Source organism: Fukomys damarensis, unplaced genomic scaffold, assembly GCF_012274545.1.
Source record: "Fukomys damarensis isolate Sample0158 unplaced genomic scaffold, DMR_v1.0_HiC HiC_scaffold_32, whole genome shotgun sequence".
Taxonomy (NCBI): domain Eukaryota; kingdom Metazoa; phylum Chordata; class Mammalia; order Rodentia; family Bathyergidae; genus Fukomys; species Fukomys damarensis.
Window position 1 is genome coordinate 19,140,251 of NW_022900944.1, and position 19,085 is coordinate 19,159,335.

At 35.0% G+C, this 19,085-nt stretch overlaps 1 protein-coding gene and 2 pseudogenes across 3 annotated transcripts in view; all 3 read right to left on the bottom strand.

Annotated features, from left to right (window-relative positions):
* The window catches only part of Cfap299 (cilia and flagella associated protein 299), a 568,391-nt gene that overhangs the window by 337,984 nt on the left and 211,322 nt on the right, over positions 1-19,085 (bottom strand). The window lies entirely within an intron of this gene.
* LOC117283904 overlaps positions 1-19,085 on the bottom strand; it is a 279,825-nt pseudogene that overhangs the window by 249,631 nt on the left and 11,109 nt on the right.
* Positions 15,517-16,982, bottom strand: LOC104865179 (annotated as a pseudogene).

A 19,085-nucleotide genomic window follows, 5' to 3' on the forward strand; every position in this document is an offset into this window, starting at 1 on the left:
AAAAGAGATGAAGGCTTTTATTTTTGAATTACATGTTCACAACATTATTTTTTGTAGGAGTAAAACCAAACATTTTAATTTTTTGTGTTTTTAATTGGTATATGTTTGTCAAACATAATGCTCACATTCATCTTAGAGAATTTGTACCTACACATAATATATATCTAATTCCTCTATATTTTCCCATTCCCCTCCCCTCCCATTTACAAAAGCTTTGTTTTCATTTTATTCCTTGCGTTCTCTTATTTTAATCTTTTTACCCTCCATTCCTCTTCCCCTCACTGTTCCTCTTCCGTTTGAACATGTTCTTCCTATTTCCCAATATCTATCCTCCATTTTGATCCTTATTTGCCCTTTGGGTTTCTCACACAAAAGAATCAATGCAATATTTAAACTTGTGTGTCCAATTTATTTCACTTAAAAAATATGGTCTTGTGGCTGGGGATTTAGCTCATTAGTTCCGCCGCCTGCCTCGCAAGTGCAAGGACTTGAGTTTGAACCCCGGTACAAAAAAAAAAAAAATATGGTCTCAAGTTCATCTCTCTTATTGGTAGAGTAGTACTTCATTTATATAAAACCACATTTTCTTATCCATTCATCCACTGACGAATAAGGACTAATTCCAAAATTTGGCTATTGTAAATTGTGCTGCTATAAACATGAGTCTAGGTATATCCCTGTAGTATGATGCTTTTCACTCTTGGGAAGATACTTAGAAGGGGAATATCTAGGTCAAATGGAACCTCTAGCTTTAGTTTTTTGAGAAATCCCCATAATGATTTCTGCAGTGGTTGTACCAATTTACATTGCCACCAGCAATGGAGATGGGTTCCTTTTTCCCCACAGCCTTGCCAGCGTTTGTCATGGCTTGAGTTCTTGATGATGGCCTTTCTTTCTGAAGTGAGACCACAGATCTAAATATTAAAACTGAAACAATCTGCTGGAAGATAGAATAAGTAAAACTCTTGAAGTCATAGGTATAGCCAAAAACTTTATAACAAAACCCCAATTACACAAGAAATATTACAAAGAATCAATAACTGGGATCACATCATTAAAAAGCTTTTGCATAGCAAAAGAAATCACCAACGGTGAAGAGACAATCAATAGAATGGAAAAAAATTTTTACTAGCTACTTTTCAAAGCACTACTATCTAGAATATATGAAGAACTAAAAAAAAAAAAAAATCATACCCTCCCAAATTTAAAGACCCAATTCAAAAATGATCATCTGAAATGAATAGACACTTCTCATATGGAGAAATACAAACAGTAAATAAATATATGAAAAGATGTTCAACATCATTAGTCATTTGAGAAACACAAATTAAGACAATATTAAATTATTATCTATTCTTCTAAAGCCACATTAATAGTCACATAGTCTATTGTAATGATAAATTATACATTATTTGAACAATTCTAGGTTGTTAAATTTTAAATTGCTATGAACTTTTCCTAAACTAAAAAACAATGTACTGAATGGATATTCTTATAAGTAAGTACTTAAGCATATTCATGGATGTTTTGCTTCCCAGTGACTTAAAACTACACACATTTTCTTCTTACAGCCAAATATTACCAAAAGGCTCCTTCTAATGGTATTAAGTGGTCATGAGATCATGTCTGCCTTTCAACCAATGATAGATATTATATGCCCAATTTGAGGAGCAAAAATTGTATCTCATCATTGTTTTATTTATTTTGTACCATGTATGTAAAAATAATCACTGGTCATTTTGATATTTTCCATGCCCATACTTTCTTCTGCTATTTTTCTTTTAGCAGAGATTTTTAAAAATTGATATGCAAAATATACTAACACAATATTCCCCTTTGACTTTTTATATCATTGTTTATAAATAATTTTAACATACTAGAATTATTATTCTTATAAATACATATTCTCCTTTGACTTTTTATATCATTGTTTATAAATACTTTTAACATACTAGAATTATTATTCTTATAAATACTTTTAACAGACCAGAATCTTATTTAGTAAAATCTATAATTGATGGTGTTTGCCATCCTTAGCTTCAGTGTCTGTATTCATGACCTATCTGTTTATCAAACAGAATATTTGACAAAAACAATTTAAAAGAGGAAATGCTGACTTAGGCTCACAGTTTCAAAGTCTTCCACTCACAAGTTGCAAGGCAGAAATGCCATGGTGTTGGAAAGCTGCTCACCTTATGACCACCAGAAGGCAGGGAGCAAATTAAGAACTAGAGAGAAGATACACCCTTCAAAGACATACCCCCAGTCCTCCAACAGCAACCTAACTCCTAATAGCCCATTGAGGTATGAACTCAACAGTGGACTGATTTACTGATTCAGTTAGCATTCTCAAGATACAATAACCATCCTAAAGACCCATGTCTGAACACGACAGATTTTTGGCGGACATTTTAGATCTGAACCATAACAGTGTCATGCTTAGAATCTTTATCCTAAAATTACATGAGCACTGGCTTATACTTTTGTGAGTATAGGGGTCACAGTCATATACCATCAGCAATCCACTGTGCTGATATAGCATGGGAGATATCAAGAAACAAATTAATCAGCAGTGAAGCAGTAAAAAACACCTATCTCTTTCATCATCCACAGCTCAAGTCTGTGTTTCTATGGTCAATGTTCTAGAAAAGAGGTTTTTGATTCAGACATGCCCTATATCTTCATTAGGGCAAGGAGAAGAGGTATCCATGTGATCCACAGAGATGATTACTTCTCCTGTAGGACAGTATTATTACAAAATGGGTACCTCTGGGCCCCAGAAACCACCATTCTGATAAACTAACTCAAACCTGCGGAGACAGCTCTCTGCTAAGCACCTAATGGGAAAAAAAAGAAAAAAAGAAAAAGATGAGACCAGGGCCATCAAAACTTGTCTCTCATCAATCTAAATTTCATAGCTGATTAATTTCTATACTCAAATTTGTATCCTTATTTCTTTTCTAGTATAAGACAAACAATTGGTATCTAATCCCCTCACAAAATCTTCCTGGTAGATTTATGTTTAAATAGGTTTGTTTGAACTTTTAAAAAATTGCATCTTGGTCCACTATTGAGACTTTGGACTTTTTGCATGATTTTATTAATTTTGCTAAGCTATTTCTTAGTCTTCAACTTCTAGTATAATTGTAATCTTGCATGACTGCAGTGATTATAAACATTCTTCTCAAATAGTCTAACCTTAGCAATATTGACCTAAGATTTCATCTCTATCATCTCATTTTTAATTATTTGGAAACTGTTGACAATTTTGTTAAATGTCTTTGTTCTACCCCATGAAAATGAATGAGTGTTCCATGCTTCATTCTCCTAGGTAGCGCTAATCAAGCAAAGGCTGTAAGTGTGAGGTGGGGTCTTGATCCTAGGTAAAATGTCAATGCTGAACATCAAGGATTCCTTCAGGCTGACTGTCCCAAAGTCTGAAAAAGGAAAAAGGATGGCTCTGGAAGCCCATCTGTTGTTACCGTCAATCATTCTTCTAGCATAGATTTATCTGTTTGAGAGTCAACATCATTCTCTAATTCTGATGTCAAGACCTTCTTTAAATCTGTCCCAAAATTAAGTGGGCACACATAAGTCATACATAAATAAAACTTTAAAACGCCAACAGTATTTATTATTTGTTAGTCACACTAGTTATGTTTTGAAATGCACAAGATTTAGTACATGAAGTCAAGGTTAGCTGGCTCCAAAACAGAAAGAACATGGCAGAAGGTTGGGTGGAGCAAACCAGCTCACTGTATGGCCACCAGGGGAACATTGCCAGAGAGGAAAGGGCCAGGAAACAGATGTATTTTCCCCAAGTCATGCCTCCATGACCCACCATGACATAACCGGAAGTGTGCTTTTCTAGTCCCCCAGGCAGCTCTCAAGACACTCAAGTTGACAATCAAACTTAACTGTCACACTTTCACTCTACAAGTGATAAAAAAATAAGGCATACAAAGGACAATTTTCTCCAAAGCACTCTAACAAATAGCAGATCTCAACTATGAATCTAAAACTCTGATTCTAGAGCCTGCTGTGTACCTCAGAAGTCTGCATCTAAATATACAAAATTTTACTTTGGGGGGATATCCAGAACCATTCCTTTAGGATCTTTCTATTCCCGTGGAGAAGAAAAAAACATATAACTTAACAAACTTTGTATGCAATAATTGTCATTAGAGCTACAGTAAAAATTTGATGAAATGCTTCTAATGTTAGCAACTTCTGCAACTATGAAAACCTTTAAGAGAAAACTTGCTTCTCATTTAAAATTTCACAACAGCACTGGGCATCCAGCCTGTATTATAATAGATTTGCATTTTGAAAATGTATTTATTTACCCTGTCAAAAGAGAAAACTGACTTAAACAGAAGCTGATTAAATGCTTGAAAATATTTTAAGGCTCTATACCATTGAAGTGATTCCAAAAAGTGACATGGATGTAACATAATATGTATCCTGAACGACATCAGAAACTCTAGCATTTACTAAAAGGGTAAGAGGAGAGTCCATTCATGTACAGCAAAAGAAAATTTTCTTTGGATTAGTTATATCAGATAATGTGTTTGTGTAAGTAAAAATAAATAAGTTGGGAAAAGTTCTGCATGCCTATCATGAAGGAAAGCATACTTGCGCCTAATATATTACAGAAAAAATTTCACTACAACTCCTTCTTTTGAAAATATTTGCCTCATTCAGTGGCCAGAGTAAGTTTGAATTTTGATAATCTACTATATATAGGAACAGGTCATTTGTGAAACTGATGTCATTGGTATTTGGATACCCTGCCTTTTAAAAATATTTTCTCTGTTTATTATTCATGGCTTACTAACTAGCCCTTTGAGATCAGGTAAACTTCAACTTTTTGTTTTGTTTTGTATCTCAATTTCAAATGTATAACATCCAAGTTTCCTATGGATACTCAACAGCTTTCACTGCTAAAAGCACATATTATGATTTGGTCTCATGTGCTATAAAACCATTACTGTAAATATTTCAGAAATAAATGAACCCTTACAACCTATACCTAGTTTTCAGACCCCAAAGATTTCTTGGGAGTACAACAGTAGCAGCCTGCAAGATCAGGAACAGAAGAACCTCCTTTTACCTGAAATTTATAGCAAAATAATGTAATCCTTAGGTCCACTGAAAACAGTTTTGAATCTTTACTCACTGCTAATATGGGTCCTTAAATTCAATATTTCTGCAATTTTGAACTCACATTCTATGGACTCTGTGATAAAACAATAGGACTATAGATGAGACAATTTATTTTCTACATCTACTTGGTCACTAACTACATGTCTTAACCATTATAAGACTATTACCACCCTATGTATGACAATAGAAAATCAAATGTAGTTCATAGAATGTGAATGTTAAGCACATAATTATAAAAAGCAAAATGAGCTCAGTAAGGAAAAAATTTTAAAAGCATCTTGCAACAATGTATGGAGGTGCCATAAAAAATAGTTTAATCACAGGATATGAGTTCAGAACAGGTTTTGCAGACAGTAAAGATTACACAGCTATGGATTCAATAATAATGTAAAGGATAGACCTATAGCTTAGATATTTCACATGACAGTAAGGCAGTATACTAAAACTCATTTTGTGCTTTCATAACATCTAAAATAGTATTTGCATAACATAGGAACTTTATAAATGTTTCAATCTATATGAATGCTCAGTTAGGGCCTTTCTTTTTGGATTTGGCTGAACAAAACCTATACTGCACAAATCTTTTACATTTCTACAGTTGAAGGTAGTTAGAGGTCAAAATATGACATTTGGGCATGGATCATAACATCTTGTGAATTATATTTTACACCGAGGTAAAATAAATTTACACCAAGAGCAAATTTCTCTGAGAACATGGCCAAGATTCCAGTGTTAGGTTCCCAGCTTAAGGCTATACAAATGGAGATTCAGGGAAATAAAGGTTCTCTTATGATTTCCTTGCTAGAAAACCTATAGAAATATGACCTAGACGGTAATTAGATGCATCACAACAGTTGTGCTTAAACAAGGTCTGAGATTGAGACAATCTCAAGGAAGATCTCTCATAGGCCAGTCAAAATTTTAGAGCATGTTCCTGTAGTATCTATTTATTTGCCATCAGTATTTATCAAATCTCCAAAGTTGAATGTATAGATAGATATGCATTGAGTATACAGAGATAAGCAATATGTTGAATTAATTATTTCAGATTTCAAAATATCCCAATATGCTGGGACAAATCACTTGAATAACATGAAAACACAGTAAAATGTTCAAAAAATGCAAACTGCTGCATTGCTGCTTTTATATTCAAATTAATTCCATTACTGCAGAATGAAGGACAAGAAAATAATCATATTTTAAACACCTATATTCTAGCATCTTGTAACATTTAACATTTGACAGTGACATAAGCCGATTCAATCAGTCAATACCATCATAGAACACATTAACTAAAAGTAGAGTATACAACGTTAGAACACCGTGCTCCATAATAGCATACTGCCTTATGCAGAAGCATGTTGAGGCCTTTATCCTCAGGCTTCTTCTCATTCCATGTTCATACTCCACCATATATCCCATATATCCAACTGAGCATGTCCCAGATTTCAACTTTGATCTAGGTTTCCACTTCAAAATCCAGATTTTTATATTAACTTCTTTGCTAGGATGTGTGACAGGTATTTCAACGTAACTAGAACCTTACATTACACCATATTCAAAACAGTAATCTCAGGTGAACTACACATCTAAAGGAAAAAATAAAATTTCTACAAAATAACCAACAAGTACGTATTTGTGAACTTAGGATAGCAAAGACACCTTAAACAAAACAGAAATAAACTCTCTTCATAAAGGAAAAAGTAAATTGGGGCACATTAAATTAGGAACTTTTAGTAAGTTAGTATAAAGTTGTACTTCTGAATGGGAAAATATATTCACAGCACATATAATCAATGAGGAATTTTTATCCAGACTATATAGAAAATACCTTAAATAAATAAAATACAGTGAAAAAACAGGTAAGAGACTTGAAAAGCCTTCTCAGAACAAGATATCTAAATGAACAGTAAACATATAGAAGATCTCATCAATAATTTGAAAAATGCAAGTTTAAATGATATAATACAACACACTAAAAAATCTAAAATTTTAAATTAAAATATCAAATATTTGCAAGACTTTTAAGCAGTAAGGATTCTCAGTTGCTGAGAAGATAAACTGGCCAAACACTTTGGATACTGTTTGGCATTAGCTACTAAATAAGCTGAACATTAAATATAGATAGGTAAAAAGAAAAATTCTATAACTTAAATTCATTTGTATGTATATACTCATAGAAATCCATATATGTATGTACACAATAACGTGTACAACATTGAAATAACAACCTACAAGTAAACAAGCTGTCAGTGAAAATATTTAAGCTATTTAAGCAGAGTGCATGGCCATCAATCAGAGAACCTAAAAGGGGATTCTCACTATGAAAAAAAGGCTGAACGAGATAAACACTGCTCCTTTCATTTCTAAGATGTTATGGGTTATTATGAAATTTGTGTCAAATATATGAAAGTCCCTTTTTCTTTTCTTATTATTTCTATTTCTCTATCCCCCCATCCCAATTTCCTTTCCCTGACTACAAAAAGATAATAACAGATGTTTTCTTTTATTTTCTCAATTGTTCCTCATCAGGAGAATTTCACAAAGACTTAAGAGTGCAGTTAAGGGCCCTTCCACAGGTCAGATGTAGAGTTTTCTGTGTTCCATGCCAATTCCCAAAGAAGAAAGCATTTTGGAATTGGATATTTTTCTTCTCCAAATATTTTTCCAAAAATCTGGGAGAACTTCATCACCTCAGAAGACACACAAGGAAATATGTGTACTATTTCCCTTACTAGATAACTTCATGAATATTTCATTCCTAATCAATGATGTCAAAGTGGTATGCAGCATCCTTTCAATTAAACTTCTATCTTTTGGGTCCAGAGAAATTCCCAAAATAACAGCAACTTGTGAAATTTTACATTCATTCCAGTATATTAGTGCTCAAGTAATTGAGTTGTCATTTTGTTTGATTATCCTTTACTCCAAACCAATAGTATACACAGCGCTTGGATTGACAAATAATCTTGGTGCTATCAAGTAGTATCTACTGCAAAGCAGTGTTTTGGACAAGCCAATTTTGAACATTACTAATAAAAGACAAAAAGAGAAAATTGAGCTTACTTCATGGAGGGAAAAGAGAGGGAGAGATTGTGAGACAGGGGAAGAGAAAGGGAACTGCAACTAAGAAGGAAATTAATCTTATCAGATCCAGGGAAAATTTCAGGATTTGGTAATTTAGTGATTTGAATAGCAGTAAGGGTGAAGTGGGACTAAGACAATATCAATTAAAAATACATTGTACTCTGATACATAGAATCATTAGTAGCCAGTAGGTAATGTCCCTCAATCAGTGAGCTGAATAGCAATATCTAAATAAGATGAACAACGTCCCAGTGGGAATTAGAGCAGATAGATCAGACAGCTTGCATTTTGGATGTCCTCTGCTTAATGGAGAGTTCTCTGACCAATCTCAGATGACTGTAAGCCTATCAGTCACAACTAACTAGTGACCATAATGAGGTCCACAAAGTTCACTGTCAGCTTTTAGCTTGCCTCTTAAAAAATATGAATGAATTAGTCAAAGATCGCTACACATTTGGCAGGAAAGCAACATGATAGAAATAAATATTTATGAAAAGAAAATTTTGCATTGTAAGACACAAAACTGGTTCAGGGAAACAAAATATAAAAACAAACAAGACCTTGATTCTTCTCAGAGATAACCTTAAATTACAAAATTAAAATTAAAAAAATCAAATTGGTCCAGAATTTAGCTCAGTGGTGCGGCTGCCTGCCTCGCAAGCACAAGGTCCTGAGTTCGATCCCCAGTACCAACCCTCATCCCACAAAAAAATCAAATATATAAGCAATTTTAAAAATGAAAATGATATATCAAGTAAGATTAGTCATATTTCTAACATAATGTGTTTTCCAAAAAAGGAAAACAATAAAGTGAAGAATGATATACTTGTTTATCTCCATCCTACTATGTGTAACTGATAAGATTACAACAGGGTAGAAAGAATAGGAATGGTTAATCAACATTATCAGACTCAGCCATTTGGGTGTAGAAGATGGAAAATACCCAAAAAATTTAGAAACTAAACTTTTAGATAATTGAGACTTTAAAAAGAAACCAAAAGATGTGACAGCTAAGTGGGTTTGTCAACTTGATTGCTTTGAGAGCCACTGAGGAGATAAGTAAAGCACATTTCTGGATGTGCATGGGTTAGTCATAGAGGCATGACCTTGGGAACTATATATGGTCCTTGGCCTCTTGCTATGCTTTGGACTACCATAGACTAAATACCTTCGTTCCACCATCTCCTCTCCCATGATGTTCCTGCTTTGAAGCCAGCTAAGAATGGATGGAACTGGTAGCCATATAAATTTGGGGTGTTGGATATTTTTCCCAAAAATAGGAAAACAGACCAATATAGAAAATTGGTACCAGAGAAGTGGGGGTCACTGATGTGACTATACCTAACCATGTGGTTCAGAAGCCTTTGGAACTGTTTAATAGGAGGCATTCGCAAAAATTTGGAAAAACAGGCTACATAAATACCAGGGACTCCTGTAGTGGATCCCAATATCTTGTTCAGTATTACAACACATGGCAAGAAGATTCAGAGACAGAATTAATGAGACAGAGACAGGGAACTGGGTTACACAGTGCTTAAGTAGGCAAAGGCCCTGAAAGGCCAGACCCACCAATATTTATTAGGGGACTATGTGAAGGGGCTATGTGTAGCTGCTGATGATACATTGCTGATGCAGGCAAGGCTTGTAAAAAGAGACAAAATATTCATTCTTGGGTTAAGCTGGGAACAGAATTTGTGTAAGAGTTACTTTGACCTTGGCTGTGTGTTATCATGGTCAGACCTATTTCTTAAGCCAAATGCAGGGTTAACTCTTTACAGGCTGCATAGCTTACAGCCTGCTTTGGGCATGATCAGTGGGACAGCCCCCTACACATAAAGCCTAAACTACTATAGGCTATTATTATATTAAAAGCTATTATAAACTATTATAGCTATTATGAGTGATTATAAGCAGATGGTTGATTCTGCTTGCAGTTTAGAAGACCTGATGTTGATAGGAATGCAGAGAGAAAAAGACAAGCTCATGCTATTTCAGTTGGGAATGAGGACTTTCTTGAGTTCTGGCCCACAGGATATACATGTTATATGGCCCAAAAATGTCTATATTTTGCACATATCCTAAGACTCTGCAGAAGGCTGAATTTAAAATGGAGAACTAATTCATCTGATAGGAAGAATTTGAAGGCAGCCCACATTCCAACAGTAGCATGGATGCTACTGGCTGTTCATAGTCAGATATATAGTAAAAATTAAGAGCACAAATCATAGCAGAAGTATATGAAAAACTTAAATTTGGAACCATGTAAAGTCAAGGTGAAAGGAGGTGTGGTTACTAAAGAGATTAAGGACATTAAAGAGAAAGCAAGTACTTTAACATGGAGAAGAAAGATACTTTGAGGGTGTTTTAGCTACTTTTCTCATGGCTGAAACAAAATAACGTCATCCACAAGTTAAAGGAGGAGAGGTTTATTTCAGCTCACAATTTGTAGAGGTTTCAGTCCACAGCTGGCTCCAAGGCAAGGTGGCATGGCAGAGGGGATTCACAGAGGAGAAACAGTTCACAGCATGGCAGCAAGCAGAAGCAGTGAAACAAGCCTCCTTTTCCCTTTAATTCCATCCAGGCTACAAGCTTTTTGTGTGGTGTCACCTAAGTCCAGGGTGGGGCTTCCATTATCCACACACAGATCTATGCTAAATCAATTTAGAGAACTAATCCAACACCACACACCCTTAAATCCAGCCACCCTAAACCCAACCACCTCTGAAAAACTCCACCTATGAGCACACAAGGCTTTGGGGGGGCATCTAGATACAAGCTATAACAGAGAGCATCTCATTAACCTCATACATCACAAGCTCAAGGGGAAAAAGCGTAAATTGTCCATTTGAGAAGAGAGCCCTGGACCCCCTGCTCAAGAAGGGATGTCTAGGGAACTTATTCCCCAGGATTCATTTCAACATGACCACCCTTGCAAGAACTCAGAGGCTGCTGCTACAATGGGCCAAAAGGGGATCTGATCCAGTTTGAGCTGGTGGCAGTCCTTGCTGCCATCCATAAAATGTTAACTGTCGACTGCACAGAGATTATTAAAAAAAAAAATCAGTTTCTTGCAGGTCCATATGAAAATCCTCTGAGCAAGTGGCAAGTGACAGTTAAGCTCTTTGGGTGTCACTGTCTCTCATCACCCCCTGATGGGAACATCTAGTAACAGGAAAATAAGCTCAGGGCTTCCACTGATTCTGTGTTATGGTGAGTTATATAACTATCTCATTATATGTTACAACACTAAAATAATAGAAATAAGGAGCACAATAAGTATAATGTGTTTGAACCATCCCCAAACCACCTCCCCACCCCTAGTCAGTGGAAAAAAATCAACTTTAGTGAAAATAGTCCTTGATGCCAAAAAACTGGAGACTGCTGGCCTAAGAACTTAGTAATACATACTTCTGGGTATATCTGAGTGGGTCATGGAAGTGTAACTTTGGTATTATTTCTGGTCCCTGGCCCCTTGCTTTCTGCCACTGCTCTCCTGTTCTGCTTCCTGGTCGCCATGAACTAAGCATCTTTATTCCATCACACCCTTCTTCCAGGATGCTCCTACCCTAGAGCCAGCCAACCAAGGACTGGATCCTCTAAAACAGCGAGCCAAATAAATCTCCCTTTCAGTTAATCTCTACTTTAAGGCAAGTAACTTGTTCAACACTGAAAAAAAATGACTAATACAGAGTGTTTACCTTGTTCCATTATATATTGGAAATGCTTGATTAGCTTTTCAAGTTTTCAGGGATTTAGAACTAAGAGTCTGCTTTGAATACAAGAAGAGACTTTGGACTTGGATTTCTGAACAGCGCTGAATGTGTTATGTATCTGGTAAGGGCAGTAGGGCCTTTTTAATTGTGTGTGGGATAGTTACATCATGTTAGGTGGAATTATGGTCTTGCGTTTATCTGCAGATATAATATAGTTTATTTAAGGAGATGTGTTTGGGTGTCAAATTGACAAGGTATGTAATGTGACAGTAAAGCTGGGTTGTAACTTCATTGGCTTGGGGGACATCCAGAAGATTTCCTAAAGCATCTTTCTGCTTGTGTCATCCAGATTATATATACTTATAACTTTACTACGTCTGCTCCCAGGCCCTTTCCTCTCTGCCACTGTTCTCCTAATATGATTTTCAGCCACCGTGAACTAAGCTTTGTTCTGCTATACTTTTCTGCCTTGATATTCCTGCCTTGAAGTCAGATCACCACAGAATTCATCCTTTTAAAGAATAAATCAACTTAAATTCTCCTTTTAGTTGTGGGTGTCAAGTATTTTTTCCCAGCAATGGGAAAGCAGAGCAATACAAAAAGGACAGAAATTAATTTGAACTGCGTGAAAAGGAGGACATGACCTATCAAAATATCTGAAGAAGCAAAAAAGAATGCTCAGAAAAAAATGTATAGCACTGAAACAACTAAATTAGAAAGAAAGACCTCAAATAAATGATCTAAATTTTCAGCTGAGAAACTAGAAAAGGAAGAACAAATTAAACCCAAACAACAAGTGAAAAAATAATGAGAAAAAATAATAAAATAATAATTAAAATCAACAAAAATAATAACTGGTTCTTTAAGAAGATCAAAAAAATTAATAAACCTCTTGCCAGTTTTCTCAATGAAAAAGAGATATCACAAATTACCAGTATCAAGAAAGAGAGTATGACTGTCACTACAGATCCTACAGAGATTAATATTATAAAGAATATTATGAATAACTGTATGCCAATAAATTTGAGAAATTACAGGTGCCAACACAAAGATAATTATATTAATCATAACTGTAATTACCAATACTGTAAAGTCCTTACCTTGGTCAAATGTGAATGGAAAGGGGTAGAAATTTCTGATAAAAAGAACTTCAGATGAAATGGCCCTTCTGAGACCCTTCCACTCAATCTCTTAAGGACAAAAGCAGAGCATGAATGTATAAAAAATCCTCATGTGACCTCAAGCAGGTAGATTTGCTATCTTGACTGTTTTTAAAATTAATTGGGTATTATCCCATTGCATGAACCTGCAACTTATTCTTGTGTATATAAATATACTCTAAGCAATGCTACAATGGCATACTTGTAAATATCTCCACATATGATTGTTTCTCATATATATTAGCACATATACATGCATATATATGTTTAAAGATCACGAACATTTTACCTTTTACTAGATATTGTTAAACTGCTCTCTAAAGTGCACCTTCCTATGTACTCCAGCTGTTGCTGAATGTTTCTTACTTCACGTATCACTTCCATTTGTAATAATCAACCTTTTAAATTTTTGCTGATCTTGTGTAGAATGTAATCTATTTTTATTTTCTGACAACTAGTATAGTTAAACACCTCTTCTTATATATTACACAATTTAGCTTTCTTTTCCCTCCCTAAATTGCTTATTATAATCTATACACTTGTTAAATCGATAGTATACTTTTTAACTTGTATAAATTCTTTATAAATTATTAATATAAATGATGCTTTGTTATTTCATGCATTTAAGATAGATGTGGTTTATCTTTTAATACTGCGAAATATCTTTGAACAAAAGTTTGTAATTTTAATAAAATCAAACTAAGTTTTATTTTGTAATTAAATATCTAACTTTAGTGGATTCAAACATACTAAATTTTGATGCTTTGTGGTTTCTGTGTTTTGCTTTAAAATTTATTTCTGGAGCATTTAAAAATATTCCTATATTTTCTTCAAAATTTTTATTTTTAATATTTCTTTAATAAGGTACAAATAATATTCATATTTTTATGTGTAAGCAGTTTTCTTTGGAGAAATCAATGGTTAGAAGTTCAAACTCTGAACGAAGATTGCTTGAGGTCAAACACTGTTTTTAACACTAACTTTGAGCAAAACATTTAATTTTACTGTGGCTAATTTTATCATCCAAATGAAAACATAAATCAAAGGTAATTCAGTTAAACTACAAAGTTCTTAGAGCAGAGATAGGCACACAATACAAGCTACTGACATATTTACTGTTATTATTAACAGTATCATTAGCATATCTACTTCTGTTCTGACATTCTATTGTGATAAATAATAGGGCTTCAAAATAAACTTTGCTCTCTGAAGCGCAATTTTATATTTTTGCATAGTGTTTAAAAATCAGATCCTGCAGCCAGACCACCAAGATTTGAATTTAATTCACTCAACAGCCAATTATGTAAACTTGAACAAGATATTTAATCACTTTTCCTCAGAATCCTCACCTATTGCACAGTTGTAATAAAGACTAAGAGTAAAAGAGCACAAACTGGGCCAGGGATTTAGCTCAGTGGTGCCACCACCTGCCTTGCAAGCACAAGGACCAGAGTTCAATCCCTGATACCAAAAAAAAAAAGAAGAAGAATACAAACCATTTATGAGAAATGTTTCGCAGCTGGTAGGCTTTTACTACTTGTTAGGTATTTCTGAAATTATAACCACTATTAGCATTACTTTTTAAAACTTTTAAATGACATAACTGACAATGAGAAATAGGAAGAAAAGGCCTAAAGGTATAGGGGAAGTGGGAGGGGCAGGGGAAAGGAAATAAGGGGAAAGAAAAAATATGAGAAAATGAAAAAATGGAAACAAAGTATTTGTAAATAGGGAAGGGAGGAGGGGGTGAAGGGAGGGCAGGGGCAAGGGGAAAAATTGAGAACCAAGATCTGTCATTTAAAGGTGCAAGATCCCAATGATGAATGTAACTGTACTGTATACCTAGAATGTACCAATAAATTCAATGAGAAAATAAAATAAAACTTTTAATAAATTGTAACTGACTCTCAATTCTTCCATATGAATTTTAGCAGTAGCTTATTACTTTAAATGAAAATTAAATTGGAAATGAATTGACTCTGTAGGTTGATTTATGATTTAAAATCTAGTGTTCCCCACCATGAACATAGATATCTCTCTATCCAGCTTATCTTTTATATCCTTAAAATTTTTCCCATTTTATCAATAAAAGTCTTGGATGTCTTCTGTTGAATTTTATTTCTACCATATGGTATTTGTTATCATGTTAAACATAATCTTTTATTTTGTTACATTTTCTTTTTGTTCTTTTTTTTTACCAAAATAAAATTAGTTTTTTTTCAATCTTTCTTCAGTTTGTTTCTCTTTTGCTTTTGGCAGTAAGTGATACAGTTCAGCAACTTTTATAGGACTTAAGAGAAGGAAATGGTTTTACTAATCATAGCATGAAACTGACATGGAATAGTATTAGAAATGATCCAAGATAACTAATGCTGTTATAAAATTTACCTTTCTCACATCCAATACAGAGGAAAATATTATGTACTGGAGCTCTTTTTGTGTTATGGGCTGATTTTAATAAATGTCAAAAAACCAGTGATTATCAATCAACATATATTCTCAAACTGTGCTAAGACATATTTTAAAAGGCAACTGTAAAATCTATAATGATAACAACTGAGGCAGGATTAGAACTATTCTGTTGAACATTAAATACCACACTTGGCTTTTAGTTGTTGAACTGGTGCACTTTTTCAGTGAGAGGCCAAGTGCTTGCTGTGGGAGCCATATGACTAGCAAATCTCTTCTTACGAAACAAATACTTGATTGATCAATGCTCTAGTTGATTTTTCTTTCCAAATTTTGCTCCTTTGCAACAGAAACAGTTAATTTTTTCATTAATATAAAAGGAGGCAAATATGAAATATAGCTGTTCTAATCCTGTAACTCTCAATTACACAGGGAATCTTATTATTGGGAATCTCTCTGACATTATTTGTCGTTAAAAAAAAAAAGACTTCTACACAACAACTGACTTTCCATTTTGGTAATGACCCAATAAACCTAACATATCTGATTTGTATATTAGCAATTTTTATCAATTACACTTTGCTTTCAACAAGGGATAGTTTGGTCTCAAACACTGTCTCCATACAAAGCATCTTTAAATAAGTTTCACTGTCAATGTGCCGAAGACTTGTTCACAGTGCGCCCATGGAACTGAATCTGAGCACACACATACCATCCGAGAAAGGCCGGACACTGAGTGTCTACGTGGACGAAGGCAGGCGGAGCTCACTGAAGGAGGTGATGAGCCGGTAGTAAGTCTTCTCGTCATCTGTCACCCCTGCGTTGCCAGGCCTCACCCCCAGGGCTACATGCATGTCCGCTTCCTCGGCAGCACTAGCCTCCAAAGCAACGTCTGCCAGAAACAGTATGTTGCTGGTTGAGCACGCAGTGCTATCCGCAATCATCCGGTAACTCTCATTCTCCATTTTGTGTCGGATTTTGGTATCCAAGTGACTGTGAAGAAGTTCAAGAATAGCCCCCTCTGTAGAATGCCCGAATAATAGTTTCTGTGCCTCTATACTCCCAAAAGAAGAGATAAACACTTTCATTCTGGTCGCTTTCCACTTCCTGCCTGCCGGAACAATGTCGCAAAGTACTTCCCCTTCACGTGTCCAGCTATGAACGCCGCCCTCCACACATGGCCCTGCAGCTGCTTGAGCACTGTGGTCTTCCGGCCCAGAGACATCTGCCAATACACATTGTCTACTACAGCCTGGATCATCTGCCGGAGGTCATCCACCCCGTTCCCAGACGCCGCGGGGATGGGAACAGCCCCATCCAGGTGGGCATCTTTTTCAGCCTGCTTCCTCAGAAGGCTGACTTCCTGCCGGCACTCCTCCTCCTCACAGTGAGTCTGCAGATACTCCTGCACATTTTCTTTGATGCAAGGAAAGCAGTAGGGGCTGTGGTGCCTTCAATATCCAACAGGATCATGGTGATCTCGGGGTGGGGGCACTGAGAGCCCGTCCATCTCTTCCCCGGAGCACTATGGCACTTTGTTACATTTGCTATTTGAACCTTGGTGGTAATATGAGAACGTAATTTATGTTGTTTGCTTATATTTGGAAAACTTGTTCTTATGAAGTCTCCAAGTTTTCTGTAGATTTTTTGGCTTTACAATATTGATAATCATATGCTTAGAAATAAGTTTCTTATATTTCTCACCATTCTCATACTTATTTTTCTGTGCTTTGTCTTGTTTCAGTGAATTCGATGGTTATATAAATAGTGATAATGGCCATTTTTACAGTTTAACTCAAAGGACAAAGACAAAAATGAACAGAGAGAGAAGAAAGGGAGGGAAATCTGTAGTCTTGATTTGAAAGTTTTACTGTAAATTTAAAGACTGAAAGTTACTATCCATTCAGCCTTTGATGAAGCTATCTCCAAATACCCAAGGGAAAACAGACAGTTCCTGGCTGCACCTAAAGATATGAAAGCAGGCGATTTCTATTTGAATTGCCCACGTCCTCTCATTCTCACCTTTTTCTCATTTAATCGAGCCCTATGCTATTCCTTCATTAGAATTTCTTTATAAATACAGGGTTAATTAAGGTCTTATTAACACTAGTTTGCCAAAAATGTTTATCTTGAATCATGAAATCTATTAAATACTTTTCGTGTTCGCTGAGAAAAATTACATAAATTTATTTATTCCCTACTGATTAATGTGGGCAATTCCTCAAAGAGGTTTATATACTGAATCTGCGTTATTGAGATAGACTACTTGGTCACAACGTTCTTTTAAAAGCTATTTGACATTTCATATCTATGACCTTAATTAAGTGAGATTATTATTAGTGTCCTACTGTCTTTAAGTATCTAATGTCAAATTTATAGAAATTTTGGAAAACAAATAGATCAGAGCTATCATTTCTGTCACTTTCCTCTCCCTATCTCCATCCAGTTTATATAACATAGACATTATTCCTTTCAATATCAAGAAAGTAAAATCTTCTCTGAAATATTCAAGCTTATTGTATTCTTGCAGTGTGATTTTTGGTGCCCTATAACAGAATCAAGGGAGGCTTTTCATTTTTTTTTAATTGGTTGTTGGTTTATTGAGTTCTATTTCTTGTAATATCAATTCTGGCAATTTACTTCTCTAAATATTTATGTCTCAGTTACTTTTCTCAGTGCTAAAACAAAATACTCAATACTAAAGGTTAAAGGAGGAAAAGTTTATTTAACTTTACAGTCTATAGAAATGTCAATCTTTAATTGACTGTCTCCAAGGTAGGATGGCATGGCAGAAGGACATCACAAATGAGAAACAGTTAGTGGCAGGGAGAAGACAACCAAGCAGAAAAGCAGCATGTAGCAAGCAACCACAGCATCCCTCCTTCTGTCTCTTATACCAGGATGGGGCACCTTTGATCCTACCATTGCACCATGAATCAATCCCAGCATCATATCCTGAATCCAGCATCACACACTCTACACTCAGTCAACTCTAAGAAGCCCCACTTATCACTGTATGAGTCTATGGGGGAATATCTAGACAAAACCCATAACAGTTTCATTATGTAATTGTTAAATATGTTGCTATAATGTGCTCTATCATTCTTTTAAAAATAGACCTAAATTTTTACTCTATGGTACATCAATCTCTGCAGTATATGATTTGTTTTTGTTTAAAAACTATGTGCATCTTTTAAGTTTTTCTTGATGAGTTTTATTAGTTTTTTAAAGAAAGAACAGATGATGGTGTCAATACCATTTTTTATTTCTTTTTCTAATTCCTCACTTTATATTTATTTTTTATTTTTATTTTTTTAATTTTTTTTCTTTTTATTGAGGTTATTGGTACAATCTAGGTATACAGTACAATTACATTCATCATTGGGATTCTGTACCTTTACATAATAGGTCTTGATTCTCATTTTTCCCCCTGTCCCTGCCCTCCCTTCACCTCCTCCTCCCCTCCCCATTTACAAACACTTTATTTCCATTTTTCAGTTTCTCATATTTTTTCCTCTCCCTTATTACCTTTCCCTCACCCTTCCCACTT